The sequence below is a fragment of the Nicotiana tomentosiformis genome, chromosome 10, assembly GCF_000390325.3.
Source record: "Nicotiana tomentosiformis chromosome 10, ASM39032v3, whole genome shotgun sequence".
In the NCBI taxonomy this organism is placed as follows: domain Eukaryota; kingdom Viridiplantae; phylum Streptophyta; class Magnoliopsida; order Solanales; family Solanaceae; genus Nicotiana; species Nicotiana tomentosiformis.
The window spans coordinates 58,128,144-58,134,070 of NC_090821.1; the positions used below are offsets into that span (position 1 = coordinate 58,128,144).

Consider the following 5,927-nt stretch of genomic DNA (forward strand, 5'->3'; position numbering starts at 1 on the left):
TATTTAGGTCTTTTTCTACACATATAAATAGACCTAAAAATGCCACTTTGGAGCACTTTTGCAACCGGAGGCAAGGATAGCTCGTGGAACACCCGTTGGGAGTTAGAATAATCGATTTCTACATCCCTTTATCCTTACTTTGTACTTTAATTATGCAAAATACTTTGGATATTGTGAGTATGAGTGTGGGTAGCGAAACTTATAATCTAGGGTTTTGATGGAACCTATTGGAGGATGATTTTCCTATTACGTTAATATAGATTTGTCGTAGTATTTTCTCTATTTGTTCAACTATATTATTATTGTTATTGATTGAAGGGCCCTCAATCGACCGTGCCTATTTAGTGTGTATTACTCGGGAAAGAGTGCATATTTAGGTAGTTATTAAACAACATCACTCCTAACGTATATGGGGGATCAGTATGAAGGGTTTAAAGATGGGATTAGGGATAACGAAACCTTGGTGCGATCCAAGTGAGCCGTAATTAATGACAGCTAGCGTAATTCGGGAGAATATATCTAGAAAATTGTAGTAATTACTCGGGAGAGAGTTACGACAGTCAGAGTGCTCATGATCGATAGAGAAGACTTAGGCAAATTTATAGAAAATGTAGCTGAAAAGATTCCGACAATATGGGAAATCACAACCTTAGATCATTTCAATTCTTTTCTACAACCCGTAGTAGTTAGTTATTAATTGTTGTACTTTCATTACGTAATATTTAGTTAGTAAACATCCAAATTATTACTTAAATATTTTTGAAGATTAATTGCGTGAGTTTGTGCGAGTCTAATAATTGTGTTTGATAGGTTAATTCCTTGTGGGATTCGACTCCGGACTTATTAGCTGGAATATATTTGTAACGACCGCTTAGTCCTTTTTATAAAACATAGTTGGGCGTGATCAAATTATGGCGTCGTTGCCGGAGACATTAACGGTGTATTAATTGCAACTAAAAGAATTGCTAAAATTCTTAGTGTAGTCAATTTTCTTCATTTTAAACTAAATACATTGCAATTTTAACGCTTGTAGTCTTGGGTGTTACAGGTGCATGCTTAGGAACTTCTCGAGTTGTGAATTGTTTGAAGCATTATTAGATCTTGAGAAAGTTTTCAAGGCATTGAATCGTACAAACAAGAAGGACAAACAGCAACAGAACTCAACAGAACGAATCGAACTAGACATGGATGACGTAATAGAAAATCCAAATAACAGAAATAATGCGAATGAACCGAACAATTAGGGTGTGGCGCCTCTTGTGCCAGAAGCAGCCTTGTATGATTGCACACAACCCACCGCCAAAAATCTGGCAACCGCAATTGCAGTCCCTCAAATACAAGCGAAATCATTTCAAATTACAAACAACATGCTATATTTGTTGTAGAACAAGGGACTATTTTCAGGGTCTTACATTGAAGATCCTCAGCAGCATCTAAAAAATTTCATGTCGATATATGTCACACAAAGGCAACCTAATGTGACACCGGAAGCAATAAAGTTGTTATTGTTTCCATTCTCGGTTACGGGGGAGGCTCAGATGTGGCTTAATTCACTCCCCATAAACTCCATCACTATTTGGGAGGAATTAGTCAAGCAATTTGTAAACAAGTTCTACCCACCCAATAAGACTGCCAAACAAATTGATGAGATATTGAGCTTCAGGCAGAGACCAACAGAAACACTACAAGAAATGTGGGAGAGGTTCAAGGGTATGCTGGTTAAGTGTCCACATCATGGCATTCCAGAGCAAATGTTGGGGCAGAGGTTCTACATGGGATTGGCGGACAGCTTAAAGGCCAATGTTGATGCTTCAGTGGGTGGAGCATTTTTGAGCAAATCATTCAGAGAATGCAAGATCTTACTCGATAAAATGGCTCAAAACTCAGGATGGATGACAAGAGACTCTACAATTACTCATGTAGTTCACTAGGTGGCTTTGGATCCAAACAACTTTATAGCCGAAAATATGGCCACTCTAATGACACAAATGAGTATCCTCACCAAGAAGATCGATGAATCAGGCAGAAGCAGCAGGTACACATAGTTGATGTGACTAATGGGGGCTTATGTACACCATGCATTAACCAACCATATGCATGCTCGTGGAGTGCGGAAGGTGACAACCAGCACTATCAGGAAGATATGAACTATGTGGCCAACTATAGAGGATAGAGGCAAGGTGATCAGAATTGGAGGCAACAGAATTAACAATATAGACCAGCACAGCAGCAGTACAATAACATCAACAATCGTGGAGCTATGTGACCATAGGGTCAAGTGGTGCCTTACCAAAGGCAACAAGGTTACAACCAGCAAAATCAGCAGTTGGCTTATCAACAACCTCAACAACAACAACAGATTGTGAGACAAGATGATGGGTTCACTAAACTTAAGGGAATGCTGGACAGCAACAACAGAATGTTGCAACAACTGATTGGGTCCTCTGGAAAAATGCAAGAGAGAGTAGACTCACATGTATCAGCGATAAAGGGTATTGAGATTCAATTAGGATAGATTTATATGGCTCTAAACAATTGTCCCCAATGGACGTTACCTGCAGACACACAAGTCAATCCAAAAGATCAGGGCCCGAAATAGCTTATAGCAGTGAGTCTATGAAATGGTAGAGACCTAGATCTGGAGCAAGAGATTGCTCGCGAAAGCCGACCTACTGAAACACTTGTGCCAGTACCCATTGAGATAGATGATTCAACAGGGTTAACTGAGGTGATGGTACAACATGCACAAGACAGCACAAGCAAAGAAAAAGAGGTTGCAAAGGAGACTGAGGTAGCACAAGAAACGACAGTAGAAGCAGTATCTGAGCAAGATAAAACTCAAATCACAGGAAAGAAGCGACCTCCAGCACCATTCCTGCAGAGATTAGCAAAATATCAGAAGGACGAGCAATATAAGAAATTCATGGAGATGTTGAAACAAATACAGGTGAACATTCCACCGATTGATGTGTTGTGAGAGATGCTTGGGTATGCTAAAATGATGAAAGATTTAATGTTTAGGAAATTCAACTTCCAAGACCTGTCCACTATTACATTGACACGGACCTGTACTGCAGTCGTGACGAGACCCATAGCTGAAAAGTTATCAGACCCAGGGAGTTTCACAATCCCATGCACGATAGGCAGCTATGTTTTTGCTAAAGCATTGTGTGATTTAGGGGCAAGCATAAACTTGATGCCCTTGGCTATCTACAAAAGGTTAGGTATTTAAAGAGCTAGACCCACGTCCATGTTACTACAGCTAGCCGACCGGACAGTGAAGAGGCCCTCTAGTATCCTTGATGATATATTAGTACATGTTGGGAAGTTTGTGTTCCCAACAGATTTTGTCATTCTAGACTGCCGGGTTGACGAGGAGATTCCCATAATTTTGGGAAGACCATTCTTGGCCACTTGGAGAGCTTTAATTGACTACGAAACTGGAGAGCTCAAAATGAGGCTAAATGATGAAGAAATAACATTCAACGTGCAGAAATCTATGCGGCGACCAAGTGAATTTGCTAACTGCTCTCTAATAGAAGTCGTGGATGTAGTTTTGGAGGAGGAAGATGAGACCTTGAACGCTAAAGACCCTCTAATAGCCTGTCTCTTGAACTTAGATAAAGTAAATGGAGAGGATTTGGCGGAGTGGGTGCTGGCTCTTGAAGGCCAAGGGTTTTGGAAAAGAAAGTTCGAATTTGAGCCTTTGCACTTAGAAGAAAGAAAAATTCCTCCAGCTAAGCCATCGATAGAAGAGCCACCAAAGTTGGAACTGAAACCGCTACCACCTCACCTCAGGTATGCTTTCTTGGGAATAACTCAACTTTACCTGTTATTATCTCATCGGGTTTGTTAGATGTGCAACAAGAATAGCTTTTGCAGGTATTGAGTGAGTGCAAAACTGCAATTATTTGGACTATTGCAGACATTAAGGGGATCAACCTGGCCTTCTGTATGCATAAGATTCTACTAGAAGATGGCCACAAACCTGAAGATGGCCACAAACCTTCCAGAGAACATCAAAGAAGGCTGAACCCCAACATGAAGGAAGTTGTGAAAAATGAGGTGATAAAGTGGTTAGATGCGGGGATCATTTTCCTTATCTCCGACAGCAACTGGATCAGCCCAGTCCAATGTGTGCCTAAGAACGGTGGGATGACTGTAGTGCAAAATGAGAACAATGAGTTGATATCAACAAGAACAGTCACGGGATGGCGAATTTGTATGGACTACAGAAGATTGAACAAGGCCACCTGAAAAGACCACTTTCCCTTGTCGTTCATTGATCAAATGCTAGATAGATTGGCTGGGAAGTCCCACTTTTGCTTTTTGGATGGATACTCGGGGTATAATCAAATCTCCATTACCCCGAAAGATAGAGAGAAAACATCATTCACCTGTCCATATGGCATCTACGCCTTCCGGAGGATGCCGTTCGGCCTATGCAATGCCCCCGCCACATTTCAGAGGTGCATGATGGCCATCTTTACTGATATGGTAGAGGACATCATGGAGGACTTTATGGATGATTTCTCGGTGGTGGGAGACTCATTCGTTAATTGCCTAAGGAATTTGAAAAGAATTTTGAAAAGATGTATCGAGACTAATCTGGTGCTCAATTGGAAAAAGTGCCATTTCATGGTACAAGAAGGTATAGTCTTGGGGCACCTAGTGTCGAGTAAGGTCATTGAGGTAGATCGTGTTGTTACACCCTATATTTTCGTAAATAAAACTGTGTCATGAGCAAACTAATGTAGGACCCAAAGAAATGAGATCATATTTGAAAATATATAAAACAAGTTAATCATGTTACCTTGGAAGTTACAAATATTGAAGATCATGAACAACAAGTACAAAGAGGGTTGGAAGGTTTAGAAGCTAAAGGAATTGAAAAAAAATAATGTTTCGTCGAAAGCCGACAAATTGGGAATGTTATAGCATGTACTTTTGGGATGAGACCGGGTTGTTTTACATGATAAGGAGGTTATGTTACGAGTTATGTTATTCGTATGATAGTCATGTGTTATGTTTTGAAGTCAAGCGAGTGATGGAACAAAAGTCGATGAAAGTCATCACAAGTTACGTTCATAGGTTTTACTGAAACTTTGGGTCAAATATAACTGCAATTTTCTCCCAATATACTTAGAGTTATTGGGTGTTCCACCCATCAAATTAAAGATCTATGAGTCTACTTTCCAACTCATTAAACCGTTTGTCAATACGATATTTGAGTAAAGAGATATGGGTATTTTTATGAGACTGCGCAGACTGTCACCTACTTGTTTAAACGAGAATCCAAAACTGGGCCTGTTCGGGTCGTCCAAAAATGGGCCAGTTCGGGTCATTCAAAGAGGCCTTTTTAAAGTCCTATCCCCTTCATATATTAGTATGATAATAGGGCAAAATAACCAGACTCATTCTCTGCAAAACTCCTCCCAAATATTTCCCCCAAACCCCAATTGATTTTCTCCCCCTTTCAAGTTCTAATCGGAGGTAAAGCCTAGAGTTTGAAGAACCAAGATAGGAGTCGTGTTATCCAACAAATAAGGTAAGTTTACTGCTCTCTTTCATCCATTTTTTTCTGTTGTAGATGTATAGTAAGTCGTTCTATATTTGTAAGAACTCACGGGACGGTGATCGGAAGCCGTGAGTTCGAGTTATTCACTTGTAGCGGACTGTTTTGTGGACTATTTTGTGGACTGTTTTGTGGTGCTGTTGAGCTGCGTGTTTTACTACTATTTTGTGGAGTTTTGGAGGAGGGAGGGTGTGGATAAATACCACATAAATACAGGATGCTGGGCTGGTCATTCGTCGTAACATTTTCGGATTGTTGACACTACTATGGTGGTCGTTTTGTGTATGAAGAGATTGGGGTGTATTGGGCTATTTTGTAGTATTGTGTGGTGTGCATAAGGTTGGAAAATAAT

General features: G+C 40.3%; 1 non-coding gene across 1 annotated transcript; it reads right to left on the bottom strand.

The window, feature by feature from the left end:
• Positions 1-1,634: 1,634 nt before the first annotated feature.
• LOC117278003 (small nucleolar RNA R71) lies at positions 1,635-1,741 on the bottom strand. Its single transcript, XR_004508313.1, has one exon. It is a non-coding gene; the product is annotated as a small nucleolar RNA R71 (small nucleolar RNA).
• Between the last annotated feature and the right edge of the window lie 4,186 nt (positions 1,742-5,927).